General features: G+C 36.5%; 1 protein-coding gene across 1 annotated transcript in view; it reads left to right on the forward strand.

Annotated features, from left to right (window-relative positions):
• Positions 1-2,527: 2,527 nt before the first annotated feature.
• LOC107657059 (DNA (cytosine-5)-methyltransferase 3B-like) overlaps positions 2,528-6,669 on the forward strand; it is a 67,450-nt gene continuing 63,308 nt past the window's right edge. The window contains exons 1-2 of the mRNA XM_016445067.1: positions 2,528-2,619; positions 2,841-2,885. The gene's annotated coding sequence lies outside the window, so the exon portion shown is untranslated. The remainder of the gene's footprint in view (positions 2,620-2,840; positions 2,886-6,669) is intronic.

Below are 6,669 nucleotides of genomic sequence, written 5' to 3' on the forward strand. Positions count from 1 at the left end.
ATCGCATGCGATTTATCGTGCAGCCCTAGATATTTGCGTTGTTTAACATTTAATTATTGCAGGTTTGCATCATATTCTGAGTTGCATTATTTTTATTAATTTTGAGGAATATTGAATCTGTGTTTGTTTTATTTTGTGAGTGAGATGAATTAATGCATATTCATATTTATTTTAGAACTACAGTAGCATCTTCTGATTTCTCAACATTGGGACCAGAGAGCTGTCAATCAATAAAAAAAATAAAATAAAAAAAAGTAACGCATTACTTATTTGAAAAAGTAACTCGGATATTCTCTTGTAAATTAAAAAGTAGTGTGTTACTTTACTAGTTACTTGAAAAAAGTAACCTGATTACGTAACTCGCGTTACTTGTAATGCGTTACCCCCAACACTGGTCATTATAAAGTACAAAATGAAAATATAAATCATAAGCATTTAAATATGGAAAATATATACAGTTTATCTACTCTGGTGCTATATTTGATTTAAGGGTGTTCACACTGCAGTGAACGGACATCATTTTCAATAAAAAGTTGATTTTTGGCAAAGTGAGCTACAGACACCATTGGCAAAGCAAAAAAAAAAGTTGAGCAAAGCATGCAAAGGAGGAAAGCAGGAACACCTATGGGAAACCAACATCATAGCAACTCTGAGACCTTCATCAGTTTAATTGCTGTCAGTGTGAACAGGGCTTTACGCTGAAACAAAAGCAGCATCAGAGCCTGATACTAGGGTCTGAGGTGGGTCAGAGCATGTGCATTATAGGCTTTTATGCACTATTGTGTCTTTACACAGAATTTGGAGGCGACACAAACCGGTTCAAATCAGCCTTAACCCGACTGCTTAAAGTCACCTCTAGATTGCAGCTACTTTTTCTAAAAACTGAACAGTTCCATGAAGGTGATTGTGGTAAGAGATCAGTGTTTTCTTGAATGTATGTAATGCTGCCTTCACGGGCTATTGGACATTTAGATAAAATAAATAAACTTGACAGTCACTACAGCAATAGTTCTCTCCTCCACCATGTGTAACGTTTATGGCCTGTCCAACTCTGAAACTTCGATATCAAAATTATATCTGAGTTTCCCAGTTGTAAATACGTTTTGAGAGGCCATTCGTGTCCAATTTCTGACTAGGAAATTCTACTAGGCAGCATATAACCTCTTATTAATTTATATTATCTTTATATTAGCTTTCCTGTAGCTCAAACGTAGTGCATGGTGCTAGCAACACTAAGGCCTTAGGTTGGATTGCTATAGAATGCATGTGCTGATAAAATGCATACTTTAAATACAATATAAGTTGCTTTTGATCAAGATGTCAGCCAAATGCATGAATGTAAATAAAATGCCACTGTTAAAGGCCTGGAACTCATCCAATAATAATAAATGACTGACTGGAAAAGTCATGGGAAAAAAATGATTAAAATAAGTAAACATGTTAATCATTATTTAAAAAAAAAAATAATAATAATTTAAAAAAAAAATGGAAATGTGGTACCTTGATGACCAGATGTTGTGAATCAGATATTTTGTAATTAATTTTCATATAGATACATGTTTCCTGCGGACAATTGTATTGATCATGAGAGGTTGCTTTTAAATATCGGTGACTCAGTGGAGCTCTTTAAGTATCAACATAGTCTCAGATGTCTCTCCTAAAATGGCTTGAAATGTAAAAGAAATAGAGAGATAAAACCAGAAAACTTTTTCCCAACAGAAAAATCTGAAACCTGGTGACTTCAAAATAGTCTCCAAATATCAAAAGTCTCCATTTGCACTCGGAACAACTGAGAGATCTCCTTATTGATTTTTCATACACATACACACACACACACAAACATACAAACGTCTGCTAGAACAGTTTGATAAAATATAAAGAATATTTCAAATAGATTAATATTAACCTTTAAATCTGAATTCTCAGCTCAGGGGAGTTCCAGCAACACATTCCTAGAGTACTCAACCAAGGGATTAGAGAGAGAAATACTACTGCAGATCATGAAATAATGTGGCCGATCGAGGAGACCTTGAGTGAACAGTGAGCGTGGAGTGCGTTTGTGTAACTCCAAGTGCTGTGTGTCTGAGTCAGACACAACATACAGATACACATGCAGTGTGCTGAAAGTACAAACAATTGTGTGTCAGTTGAAAAGAGCTTTCAAAATCTTTTACAAAAATCCACATCTCATTGATGTTCCATGAAAACTGAGCGCAGAGGTTCTGCTCAGTAAAGTTCTGAACAGCTTGACCCCATTTAATCCATTTTTTTTTGCTTTTTTCTATTAGCTTTGAAGCCATCCATATTGTAGTGTACTCTAAAAAGTACAAAAATATGTACGGTTTAAAAATAAGTTTTCCAGGAAAACAAACAAAACATTTTGGTGACTCATTCAGCACTACACAGATTTTCATCCAATCAAATGCCCCCTAGAATGAACATGCCCCTCCCCCTGCCAACTAGCAACTACCGAATCAGATGTTGCCTAAAAGTATGTACTCTTTTTGTGAAGAAGAAAATTTTTTATACTTTTGAGAGTGTAGCAGGAGAGCAGGCAAGCTTTGGGACAAACTGTCATGTCATAAAACTGCACTCTGTCGCATAGTTACATGGATTCAAGTGAGTAACTTCAAATTTTTGACTTTTTTGTTTTTTAAACTGATAGGTCTGTCTCTTGTACACACCCTGAGCCTAAACGCTCCCTCTCAGCAAAAGTTAGCAACAGGGAAACAAAGCACTGGGTAGAACCAGCTGTATTGAAATAGCCTTTTGCTTTGGGAAGTGAAAGTGGGTTTCAAAACCCTGCTGACTCCCTCCCTGCCTCTTTTTCCCCTTTTCAGCTATGGCCCAAGAGAGAAGCGAGCATCTGCTTCCAGAGAAAAGTGGTCAGTCATCTGTGGTTAGCCCACTAAAGTCTCTTCCCTGAAATGTTTGTCACTCTTTCTGTCGAAATCACATCCGCTGGTTTGGGCCGCACTGTGTTCCAGTAGGCCTCTCAGACACTTATGCTGTCCTCTGGCACTGTTTGAATTGTTGGTATCGAGCAGTCATGCTTCAAACTCTATGTGGTGGAGGTAAACCTTCATTGAAATGCCTTCTGACATGGAATTATATGGATGTGTAGTGTGTTAGCTTTCGATTATCCTGCTTTTCCTGGTTCAGTATGTGTCTAGCTTCACATGGGACTGGAGATATGTGTATGTGTGTAAGGCTCTGCTCTATACAGGACTGTGTGTAAGGGTGGGTAGTTATGTCTATCTGTTGCTATGACGGCAGTCATCAGCAGAGGCTGTGAGTGGGTGTAGGGTACAGTGTGCTGCTTTTCCCTGCTGACTTACTTGTGCGCATGGGTTTGTGCAATTCAGACTGCATCCATTATTGCAAACGTGAAATGTTTTATGCTGATAGTATCAATCCTGAAAATTGGGATTTCAAATTTCACATTGAAGAAAATTGCCATCTTCATTTCTATATTTCATATTTGTTTATCTAAAATATGTTTTGTGTATTTTTTTATTGAAATTTATGCATGGTTTTTAAACAAAGACATATTTTGCATAAAGCAAACCATGAAAGGTGAGTGATTAACTTTTGTTGTCTGTAAGCTAATTCCTACATAGTACCTTAATATTACTGAAAGACAACACATAAAATAAAATTTTATAATTAGATGAAATCATTCACAACAGACTTCCCACCATTCCACACCTCTTCCAATGTTTTAATAAAAATGTAAAAAAAATAAAATGAAACATTAAAAAATCAAATGTAAAAATGAGTAAAAGTCAATTTGACATATTTAAGAGCCCTTCAAAAAAAAAAAAAAAACTAACATAAAAAATTAACTGTAATGTAATAAAATATTTTGTGATTTGCTTGCATCTATATATTGGTACGGAGCCACGCACATGATATGCAGAAGAAGAAAATTCTTATTAACCCCATGATTTGTTAATTCGTGGCCATATTTTATTCATTTTTCCCTCATGCGGGGCAAATCGTGATATGCTTTCTCGCTTTAATCTTAACTAAATTAAAATGAGGGAAAAAATTAGTAGGGGAATTAAATATGCTTTATATTGTTCTCAGTACGTATATTGCGGAAATGGAGAACTTTTTTAGATAGTGTAGTTACATCATTTTCCACTAGGGGCTGCATCCGCAAACGCATACTTTCTAAATAAGTATTTTTCTTATGCGACCGTTAAGAGTATGTTTTATGTAACAATCTAAAATGAGTGTGTAGTATGTAGTATATCCATTCGTCATGTTGTCATTGTCATGTGACCTACCGGCATCATTTGCATCACTTTACTGCCCTTCACAAATCCTTTCCCGTGGCCTCATGGGTGAGAAAAGTGTCTGCTGGATGTGCACTTCAGAATCTCGCAGGAAACAGTAGGTCATCCGGGGACTTTTTGCCTACTGCTTTATGAATACTGTGAATTCAGACATGCTATTTTGTTCACATACTGTTTTTCGCCTACTATATAGTAGGGAAATATGCGATTACAGATGCTCCCCTGGACATATTACATGTAACTAAGAGCAATATGGAATCATTCTATGACATAAATGTCTCTCAGCTAGTAGTACATTTTGCATAATCGTCACCCCACTTAAATATCTATAAGGACTGAGAAGGGACCATCCACTGCAAATGTTCCTGCGTCCGTTCGGTTGCGTGCCAGCAGCTGTTATATGCACACACAGATCACTAGCCTCATCTTTCACAGGAAGCAGATCAGGCGGAACTCTAGACATGTCTGTCTTGATCGATATCTCATGGTGTCATCACATGGGCTTAGTGTGGCTGAGAACTGGTTGTGTGTCAGCGCAACAGTTGAAAATAAAAGTACTGAAATTGATTTGGAAAGATGTGATGTTGAGAATGACAGGTGTAGAGTGAGATCAAGGTAACAAGACTATATTATTGTAGAGCAATCCATCTTTTCACATCTGAGACAACTTTCTTGGGCAAAACATCTGATATCAAACTATTTTTCTCTTATATATTCATAGAGGTGAGGCTAAGTCATATTGTTTATACCCTGATCTGTGTTCTGTATGAATGCTATCACAAATACAGGCTAACTGATGATCTGTTCTCAATGCCGATTCATTGTTTGTCTGTATTGCGGTGTCCCAGTGGTTGAAACTAGGGCACCACTGGTCTCTTGAAACACTGTGGAGCCAAACACCCATCAATCCCTTGCGCTGCACCTCATTACCGGGCTGTCCTAAGACTGTACACGACCATAATAGCTGTTTAACGATCCTCTATCCATCTTCCATAATCAAAATGGTGCCTGGAGACACCAAAGACCTGGCTGGAATGCACTTCAAATGTATGTGTCATGTTGCTCCTCATGGTCTAAGAGAGAAAAAAACAAACAATCAAGACGCTTGGCACGGCACACCTCTTAGCATTAGCTAAGCCTTCCTGACTTCTAAACTCTCTTCAGTACATTAGATTATTTCCAGTGACTACAAATGTAGCCTTGATGTCTCTTAGAAGCAGCGTTAATATAGAGAATGTTCAAAATCAGCAGTAAGAACTGAAAAAAAATCTTTCAAGATGCATTCTTTAATGTTAAATAAAACCTAAAAACTCTATCATATATATGGAAACAAATAAAAACAAAAAAAAGCAACACTGAAGAAACAGACAGACACAGCACAATGCTAAAAACATCCATCTGACACATTTCTACATAGACCAACAATTAAAAAATAGTGCTGACTGAGTACAAGATCGCATCCGGTGTGAAAAAGCCCCTTACAACAGTAGTGCGAGACCCTCAGTGACCTATAAACCACAGTGTTAACGGCGGTTTTAGCATCTACGCTAGCAATGTGCTCGATAAACTGTAATGTTGGTTGAGATTATTTGCAACTCTCTGGCTGAGTTTGATTTTGAATATCTGCTCTCAAATTTAGAGCATATGGCCAACCAGAGGTGCTTTGACCTTCAACACCCTGGCCTGCTGGGTCAGTAGCTCAGTATAACAGTTTCAACCTTTTGCAAGATGTATGTGAGAAAACGGTGACAGGCTAACCTAACGGGCAACCAACCAAGAAATCACTCCATGAATGCAGTTTTTATTCCTGTTTTGATGTATTTCCTATTAAAACACGAAGTTGGTGTTGCCATATCGAAGGGCTTGTCCTTTTTTTAATAGCTAATAACCTTTAGTGTACTGTATATCACAGCAGAGAACCATGATTTGCTATTTGCTATTGCTAGTCTGAGGCAATATTTTATCAATTTCATCACTGTTTTTGGTTGTTAAATTGTATTACTACTAAACCTTAGTTTTATCAACTTTTAGGTGTACGCTAGAATATAAATGGCCTCAAAGTCAACCAACATAAACCACAAACACCAATTTTGTTCAGCTACAGGAAACAGATGTATTTATTTCTATGTATAAGTCATTTTACAATTTAAGGTACATTTAATGTCCTTTGATAAAAATGTATAGTTTTTCACTCACTCAAACATTGCGTGCACACTGTGTTTCAGTTTACTTGAAGTTACTTTGATTTTCTTGACGTTGGTTCTCAGGATCAAAATAATTAAAAAATAAAAAACAGTCACCAGTATCTATATCAAATTTATTTTAAAAATATAAATACTTCAGATATATATATATATATATATATATT

This window comes from Sinocyclocheilus anshuiensis, unplaced genomic scaffold (genome assembly GCF_001515605.1).
Source record: "Sinocyclocheilus anshuiensis isolate Anshui unplaced genomic scaffold, SAMN03320099.WGS_v1.1 scaffold1453, whole genome shotgun sequence".
NCBI lineage: Eukaryota > Metazoa > Chordata > Actinopteri > Cypriniformes > Cyprinidae > Sinocyclocheilus > Sinocyclocheilus anshuiensis.